We start from the raw sequence: 8,477 nt of genomic DNA on the forward strand, positions 1-8,477 counted from the left end.
GACACTGCTGGTCATACAGCAGAAAACAAAAGTCTTTTTGATTTTTATCACACAGAAAAATCAACAGCACCTCACCTTTTCAGAAGTATTTCTGTTCACTGCACTCCTTCACTCAGAAAGCCTCAGGATACAGCAATCAGTGGTAATCCTCTGGATTACTTATAGAGGCCTTAATTGCCTCATTCTGAACAGCTGAAGTTTTCCAACGCCCTTAAATCTTGCTGGCTACTTCTGCAGCTGACACCTAATAATAAATGGTGTATTATCCAAACAAGGCAGAAATGTATCTCCCGTCTGTGACAACACCCACAGATTAACCTGACTTCCTGTCACATACCCCCCTCTTTTTTAAACCCTAGGGTTGGGACACAGGTTGCCAGGCAGGCATGCACTCGGGACAACCTATCTGCATTCCCCATTTTAGCACCGGGGTGATGCGTTACCACAAAACTAAATTCCTGGAGGGCCAGGAACCACCTATTTATTCACCTATTGGTCTCTTTGTTCTATGCCATCCACTTCAATGGGGCATGATCCGTCACCAGTTCAAACTGTCTACCCACAAGGTAGTACCGGAGAGAATCCAAAGCCCATTTCACCGCCAAGCACTCTTTCTCAATGGTGGCATAATTCTCCTCATGGGCCTTCAACTTTCGGCTGAGGTACATAACAGGGTGTTCCTCCCCCTTGATAATCTGAGACAGTACAGCTCCTGACCCCACATTTGATGCATCTGTCTGAACCACAAAGTCCTGTGAAAAATCAGGCGAATTTAAAACTGGCTGACTACATAAGGCCTGTTTTAAAGCCTGAAAAGCTGTTTCTGCTTTGGGAGTCCATTTGGTCATTACAGAATCCTTCCCTTTGGTCAAATTGGTCAGGGGAGCAGCCTGTGAGGCAAAATGGGGGATAAAGCGGCGATAATAGCCCGCAATCCCCAAAAATGCACGAACCTGTTTCTTGTTGGTGGGACGTGGCCAATCCTGAATAGCCTCAACTTTGTTTATTTGGGGCTTGATTAGACCTCTTCCAATGGTATACCCAAGATACTTTGCCTCTTCTAGCCCAAGGGTACATTTTTTTGGATGGGCTGTAAACCCGGCTTTCCAGATGGAATCCAACACAGCCTGAACTTTTGGCAAGTGTGATTCCCAATCCTCACTGTGGATGACAACGTCATCGAGGTATGCAGCAGCATAGGCTCAATGAGGCCGAAGGGTCTTATCCATGGTGCATTGAAATGTGGCGGGAGCATTCTGTAACCCAAAAGGCATCCTCCGATATTGGAAAGATCTGTCTGGAGTTACAAATGCTGTTTTTTCGCTGGCCGACTCCGAGAGAGGAATTTGCCAATAATCCTTGGTCAGGTCTAACGTCGTCATGTACCGGGCAGTGCCTATGCGATCAATCAGTTCATCTATGTGGGGCATAGGATAGGTGTCAAACTTAGTGATTTTATTCAGGCAGGGAAAGTCATTGCAAAACCGCCAACTTCCATCTGGTTTGGGCACTAAGACAATGGGATTGGACCAATCACTATTTGACTCTTCTATCACCCCCAGCTCAAGCATTTTTTTACTTCCTGGCGAATTGCCTCTCGCCGGGCTTCTGGAATTCTATAGGGCTTCAACTTGACCTTATCCCCTGGTGTGGTGATAATGTCATGTTCAACTCCGGAGACCCAACCTGGCAGGTCTGAAAACTTCTCCTTATTACGGAGCACAAATTCTTTAACCTCCTGTTGCTGAGTTTTGGATAGAGTCTCCGCTATCCCAACTTCAGGGACAGCCAGGTTAAATGGAGCAGAAAATAGGGTAGTCTTAGCGACCAAGGACTCTCTATCCTTCCATGGTTTCAGCAAGTTCACGTGATAGAGCTGCTCAGGTTTTCGTCTTCCCGGTTGGCTAATTTTATAATTCACCACTCCCATTTTTTCCAACACTTCATATGGACCCTGCCATTTGGCTAGGAATTTACTTTCGACCGTGGGGACCAGCACCAACACCCTATCACCAGGTGCAAAGGAATGGACCTGGGCCCCACGATTGTAAATCCTTTGTTGAGCCAATTGGGCTTGGGCTAAATGTTCCTTCACAATCAGCATCACTTGGGCAATTCTATCTTGCATTTGGGCCACATGTTCAATCACACTTCGATGAGGGGAACTCTCACTCTCCCATGTTTCCCTGGCAATGTCCAGTAGGCCCCAGGGGTGCCTCCCATACAGTAGCTCAAACGGAGAGTACCCTGTGGACGATTGGGGAACCTCTCTTATGGCAAACATCAAATAAGGGAGCAGATAATCCCAATTCTTTCCGTCTTTATCCACCACCTTCCTCAACATTTGTTTTAAAGTTTTATTAAACCTTTCCACTAACCCGTCTGTTTGAGGGTGATATACTGATGTACGCAATTGGGTCACTTTCAGGAGTTTACAAAGTTCTTTGGTCACCCTAGACATAAACGGGGTGCCCTGGTCAGTTAGGACCTCCTTAGGAAGACCCACACGGCTGAAAACCTGAAATAACTCTTTGCCAATTGTTTTAGCAGAGATGTTTCGGAGAGGAATCGCTTCTGGGTAACGGGTGGCATAGTCTATTATTACCAAGATGTGTTGGTGCCCTCTAGTGGACTTCAGTATAGGGCCAACCAAATCCATGGCGATCCTCTCAAAAGGGACCTCGATAATGGGCCGGGGTACCAACGGACTGTGGAAATGTGGCATGGGTGCAGTAATCTGACACACTGGACAGGAAGAGCAGTACAATTCCACTTCCTTAGTGATCACAGACCAATAGAACCTCAGGGTGATCGTCTACCGGGTTTTTTCTGCTCCCAAATGTCCCCCAAGAATGTGTCCATGGGCCAGTTCCAAAACCATCTTGCGGTACGGTTTAGGCACTACCAGTTGCTCAATGGTGTCCTCTATCCTCTGTGACAATATAACAGGTCCCTTTCAATAATGAAGTAAAGGAGGGCAACCCCTTCGTCAGGGTTAACTAACTCCCCATCTATCTTCACTACATTCTTCTGGGCTCTTAGCAATGTGGGGTCCCTCAATTGCTCAGTGACAAAATTTTCTCTGTGCACCTCAAGGTCATCAAACCCTATCGACCGCTGTTCCTCTTCTGAGGTAGCAGGCTCCTCCCTAGGGACTGGTGTTTCCCCTGCTAATACTGAGAATGGAAACTCAGGAGAATCCTCACAGTTATAGGTTTCTGGACTAGATGGTTCAGACTCAGAAGAACCACCTACTGGGGAATCTGGGCAGTCCCAGAGTTCCCAGAATTTTGGGAAATCCCTTCCCACAATGCCGTCATGTGGGAGTTTGGGAACTAAACCCACCTGATGACATAAGTTACCGAGGGAGGTTTCAAAGGAAACCGTAGTCACCGGATATTCTCGAGTGTCCCCATGTTCACAAACTACAGCCATTTTCCTAGGATGTAAGGTTTTTCCCACCACTAGATCACTTTTTACTAAGGTGACCAGGCTACTTGAATCCAACCATACCACAACATTTTTACTATCTAAGCACATTCTATATAAAGGTTTCTCATTTCCCTTTACTGCAGTGCATGTGGTTGCAAAAAGGGACTGACGTCTCTCTGTCAGAAAGTCACACTGCATGGGTTAATCACCCGCTGGGCAAACTGCTGCTACATGTTCCTCTTCCCGGCAACGGTAACAAATCAACCTTCTGGTCCTCTCCTGTGGGATGGGTCTTCCAGGCCGCTCTCGCCAAACATTAGCAGTAGTCCCGATAATTCCTCTAGTTGCTCCTTGGTCCCTCTCTCCTCCCCCATCCCTTGATGCAGTCTTACCTATAGGTGGGGAGGGTCTGGTCTTGGGGTGAAAAGTCTGTGCGTCTCTGGTGGAAGAGGACAAATTCTCTGTTGTTAGGTACCTTTTGACCAGGTCTACAAGTTTGTCTGCGGTTTCCGGACCACCATGGTTCACCCATTTCTGCAGGGTGTTAGGAAGAGACCTAAGAAATTTGTCCATGACTACTCGCTCCAAAATTTTTGGTCCGGACAGAGTTTCTGGCTGCAGCCATTTCCTAGCCAAATGGATGAGGTCATACATCTGTGACCGAGTTGGCTTCCTCAGCTGATAACTCCAATTGTGGACCCACTGAGCACGGACATCCAGGGTTACACCAAAACGTGCCAATATTTACTCTTTTAACCGATCATCGTTTTTTGCGTCAGCCAGCTCCAAATCAAAATATGCCTTTTGGGCTTCTCCAGATAATAGGGGGGCCACTAGTCCAGCCCACTGTTCTTTAGACCAACTCTCTCTTTCCGCTGCTCTCTCAAACAAGGTCAGAAACATCTCAGGGTCCTCATCTGCAGTCATCTTTGGCAATAAGTGTCTTACCCGAAAAGTCGGTATGTTACTGGCCTGACTCCCAGCCTCGGTCTGCTGTCTCTGAAGCTGTTTCACGATGGCCTCCATTTGCTGCTGGTGTCTCTGTTCCAAGCCTGCAATGCTCTCTCAGTGAGCTGCAAGGCTCTCTTGGTGAGCCTGTTGTTGAGCTGCGTGAGCCTGTTGTTGAGCTGCCATGCTCTCTTGGTGAGCCTGTTGTTGAGCTGCGTGAGCCTGTTGTTGAGTTGCAAGGCTCCGCTGCAAACCTGCATTTGTCTGCTGTTGATTTGCATTTGCTAAAGCCATCTGTTTCAGTATCTCCTCCATTTTGAGTTTACTTTAACTGCCAGCGGCACTCCACCATGTGTAAGGGGTTAGCTCGGTAGCGGGGTGTGTGACCCCCTGGATGGGTTCACTACACACTGAATTTATACATAAAAGGCAGTTGAAGACGGTTGAAAACAAAGATTTTGGTTTATTCATCCATCTTGCTGGAAACAAGTGCAAGTGTCGAAACAGCATAAACAAAATCAAACATAAAATAAACCCTGGCCACTTGGGGCGTCTACCTTCACCACACAGGAACCTATGGAGTCTGGCACAGCCTATTGCTGGGCAGACACTGCTGATCATACAGCAGAAAACAAAAGTATTTTTGATTTTTATCACACAGAAAAATCAACAGCACCTCACCTCTTCAGAAGTATTTCTGTTCACTGCACTCCTTCACTCAGAAAGCCTCAGGATGCAGCAATCAGTGGTAATCCTCTGGATTACTTATAGAGGCCTTACCTGCCATTCTGAACAGCTGAAGTTTTCCAACGCCCTTAAATCGTTCTGGCTACTTCTGCAGCCGAAACCTAATAATAATTGGTGTATTGTCCAAACAAGGCAGAAATGTATCTCCCGTCTGTGACAACACCCACAGATTTACCTGACTTCCTGTCACAGTACATATATTAAATACATTATTCAGCTTTGTGAATACAAAAGAAAATGGGAATCTCAAGTCCTTAATGTTTTGAAATAGCCCCAAAATGATCCACAATGGCTCAAAACTGACATGGTCCAGAAACATTTAGACAAAATACAAGTGAATAAAGCACCTGGACCAGATGGCTTACTTTCAAGGATATTCAAGGATATTCAAAGAGCTGAACTCTAAGTTCTAAGTTTTTGAGACTCTTTAATGACTGGCAATGGTACCACTGAATTGATTTAACCACTTCCGTACCGTAGGACGTCATATGACTTCCTGGACTTCAGTGGGGGATATCTGAATGATACCTGCAGCTACAGGCATCATTCAGATGTCCTCTTTTCAGGCTGCGAACCACAAGAATGATCATAGAGGCGGTTCCGCCGCTTGATCTTTCTTACAATTAAAATTAAGTAAAATAAAAAATAAAATATATAAAAAAATATATAAAAAAAAAATTAAAAGGCCCCTGTCCCCAGTAGCTCTCGCTCAGAAGCGAACTTGCATGCAAGACCCGCCCACATATGTAAACGCCATTCAAATCACACATGTGAGGTATCCCTGTGTGCATTAGAACAAGAGCAATAATTCTAGCACTAGACCCCCTCTGTAACTCTAAACTGGTAACCTGTAAAAAAAATTAAAGCGTCGCCTATGGAGATTTTTAAGTACCGAAGTTTGGCGTCATTCCATGAGTGTGCGCAACTTTAAAGCGTGACAAGTTAGGTATCTATTTACTCGGCGTAACATCATCTTTCACATTATACAAAAAAATTGGGCTAACTTTACTGTTTTGTTATTTTTTAGTTCATGAAACCATTTTTTTCCAAGAAAAAGGCGTTTGAAAAATTATTGCGCAAATACCAGGTGAGATAAAAGTTGCAATGACTGCCACTTTATTCCCTAGGGTGTATGCTAAAAAAATATATAATGTTTAGGGGTTCTGAGTAATTTTCTAGAAAAAAATATGATTTTTACATGAAGGAGAGAAGTGTCAGAATAGGCGCGGTATGGAAGTGGTTAAGACCTATGCCATATATTTAAAAAGGAATAAAAGCCTTCAAATCAAACTAACTATAGAATGGTTAGTTTAACCTATATAGTCAGGATGATACTGTAGAATCTAATAGAATACATAGAATAGTTTTTGCTAAAAAAAAATTATTTTAAGCAGTTAGCATAGGTTCACGAAAGACCGAAGTTGTTGAACAAATCTGATTTCTTTTTATAAAGAAATAAGAAAAAACTTTACATATGACATATACAACCTGGCGATAACCCTGGTATTGTTTTTTTACAGCCGGCTGCTGGCTTTCTAATATAAGCATTCAGAGCGTCTGGAACGCATTTAGAAGCTCGCTTACCGGAGTTTCTCTGGCTTACCATTTCCAACGGCTCGCCCAAGAAACAACCCAATGGTGCAGCCAGCTAGTCCCAGAGGAGATCAAAGAGTAGATCGCCTCTATGGCCTTAGAGGACTGTAAAGATGTCCATCACTTCCACCTAGTAAACAATTTTTAGATCATATTTTTTTTAAATATTTTGCTTTTAAAGGTTAAGGAGAGATTTTTTTTTTTTTTTACCCCAGATCTCTTCATAAAGATGACCTGCCATCCTTATTTATTTTACAAGGGATGTTTACATTCCTTGAAATAGGAAAAAAAGTGCTAAAAAAAATTAAAGGGACAGTGTAAAAAAAGAAAAAGTAAAATAAAGAATTCTTTTTTTTTTAAAGTGCCCCATCCTCCCGTGCTCATGCGCAGAAGTGAACGCATGTGTAAGTTGCGCACGCATATGTAAATGGTATTCGCACCACGCATGTGAGGTATCACTGTGAACATTAGAGTGGGAGCAATAATTCTAGTGCTAGACCTCCTCTGTAACTCTAAACAGGTAACCTGCAGAGGCGTTTAAAGTGGAGATTTTTAAGTACTGTAGTTTGTCCCCATTCCATGAGCGTGCACAATTTTTAGGTGTGACATGTTATTTATCACTCGGCGTAACCTCATTTTTCACAATAAATTTCACCAAAGTAAATTTTTTTCCAAAAAAATGCATTGGTAAAATCGATGTGTAAATGTGTGACATAAAAAATTGCAACGATTGCCATTTTATTTCCTAGGTTCTCTGCTAAAAAAAAAAATGTATAATGTTTGGGGGTTCTAAGAAATTTTCTAGCAAAAAATACTGATTTAAACTTGTAATCAAAAAGTGTCAGAAAAAAATGTAATATTTTTTAGGCGTGATTTGTCAGGCTCTGTTTAGCAATCTGCCTTTTGAAATGTTTTATATTATGATCTCTGCACTGTTCCATTCAGTAAACATTTACTGCAGGTGACTCTTTGCTGGTGCAAGGGTTTCTTATGATGTGTATTTTTAAATGCCCTTTATTTTTTAATCGTGTTTTCAAAAGAGCAGTAGACCACTGTAGTCTTTTTTTTTAATTGTCTCCTCTGAAAATTGTCTAAAATGCTTGCATAAAAATGATTGTATACACTCTGATTTAAGTTTTGTGCCTTTTGTTAAAATATTTAATCCCCGTCTGTGTTGGAACAAATCACTCAGAACTGGGAAGCTGGCTTTTTTAGATTAGGTGGTTTGGTTTCTGTAATTGTTTTTATGGCTTAAATAAAATGAAGTTATGTTACAATTGCTGTTACACAGATTTTCCATAATATAAAATTTTGTAATAAGCTATGCATTGCTTGAATTGGAATGATCAAGCAAAGCACCATTTCTAGATAGGGTTTCTGGATGCCATGTTATGACTATTTTCACAGTGCCCAATTAGTGTTTGTGTCAAATCCTACAGTATGTGTCCAAAACAAAAACATTTTGCAGGCTTGTTTGACAGAGTATCTTGCTTTTTTAGATTTTTTAGGTTAAAATAAATACTGTGCCTTGTTAGTTTACAAGAATCTAATTCCCTTTGCCAAACTGATAATGCTGCCCAGAGCTGAAAAATTAGGTCTTGTTTGACAAAGGTTTGTATTAGAGTGTCAAGTTTTGAATTTTCACAGTTGCAGGGAGAACTTGGGAAACACCCTGACTCTGACATGGCATTTGGGGCCAGGGCATTGCTTTGACTCCCTGCTCAGGCCAAGCAGCCATGCTTTTCCAGGTCAGGGTT

Source organism: Rana temporaria, chromosome 5, assembly GCF_905171775.1.
Source record: "Rana temporaria chromosome 5, aRanTem1.1, whole genome shotgun sequence".
Classification (NCBI taxonomy): domain Eukaryota; kingdom Metazoa; phylum Chordata; class Amphibia; order Anura; family Ranidae; genus Rana; species Rana temporaria.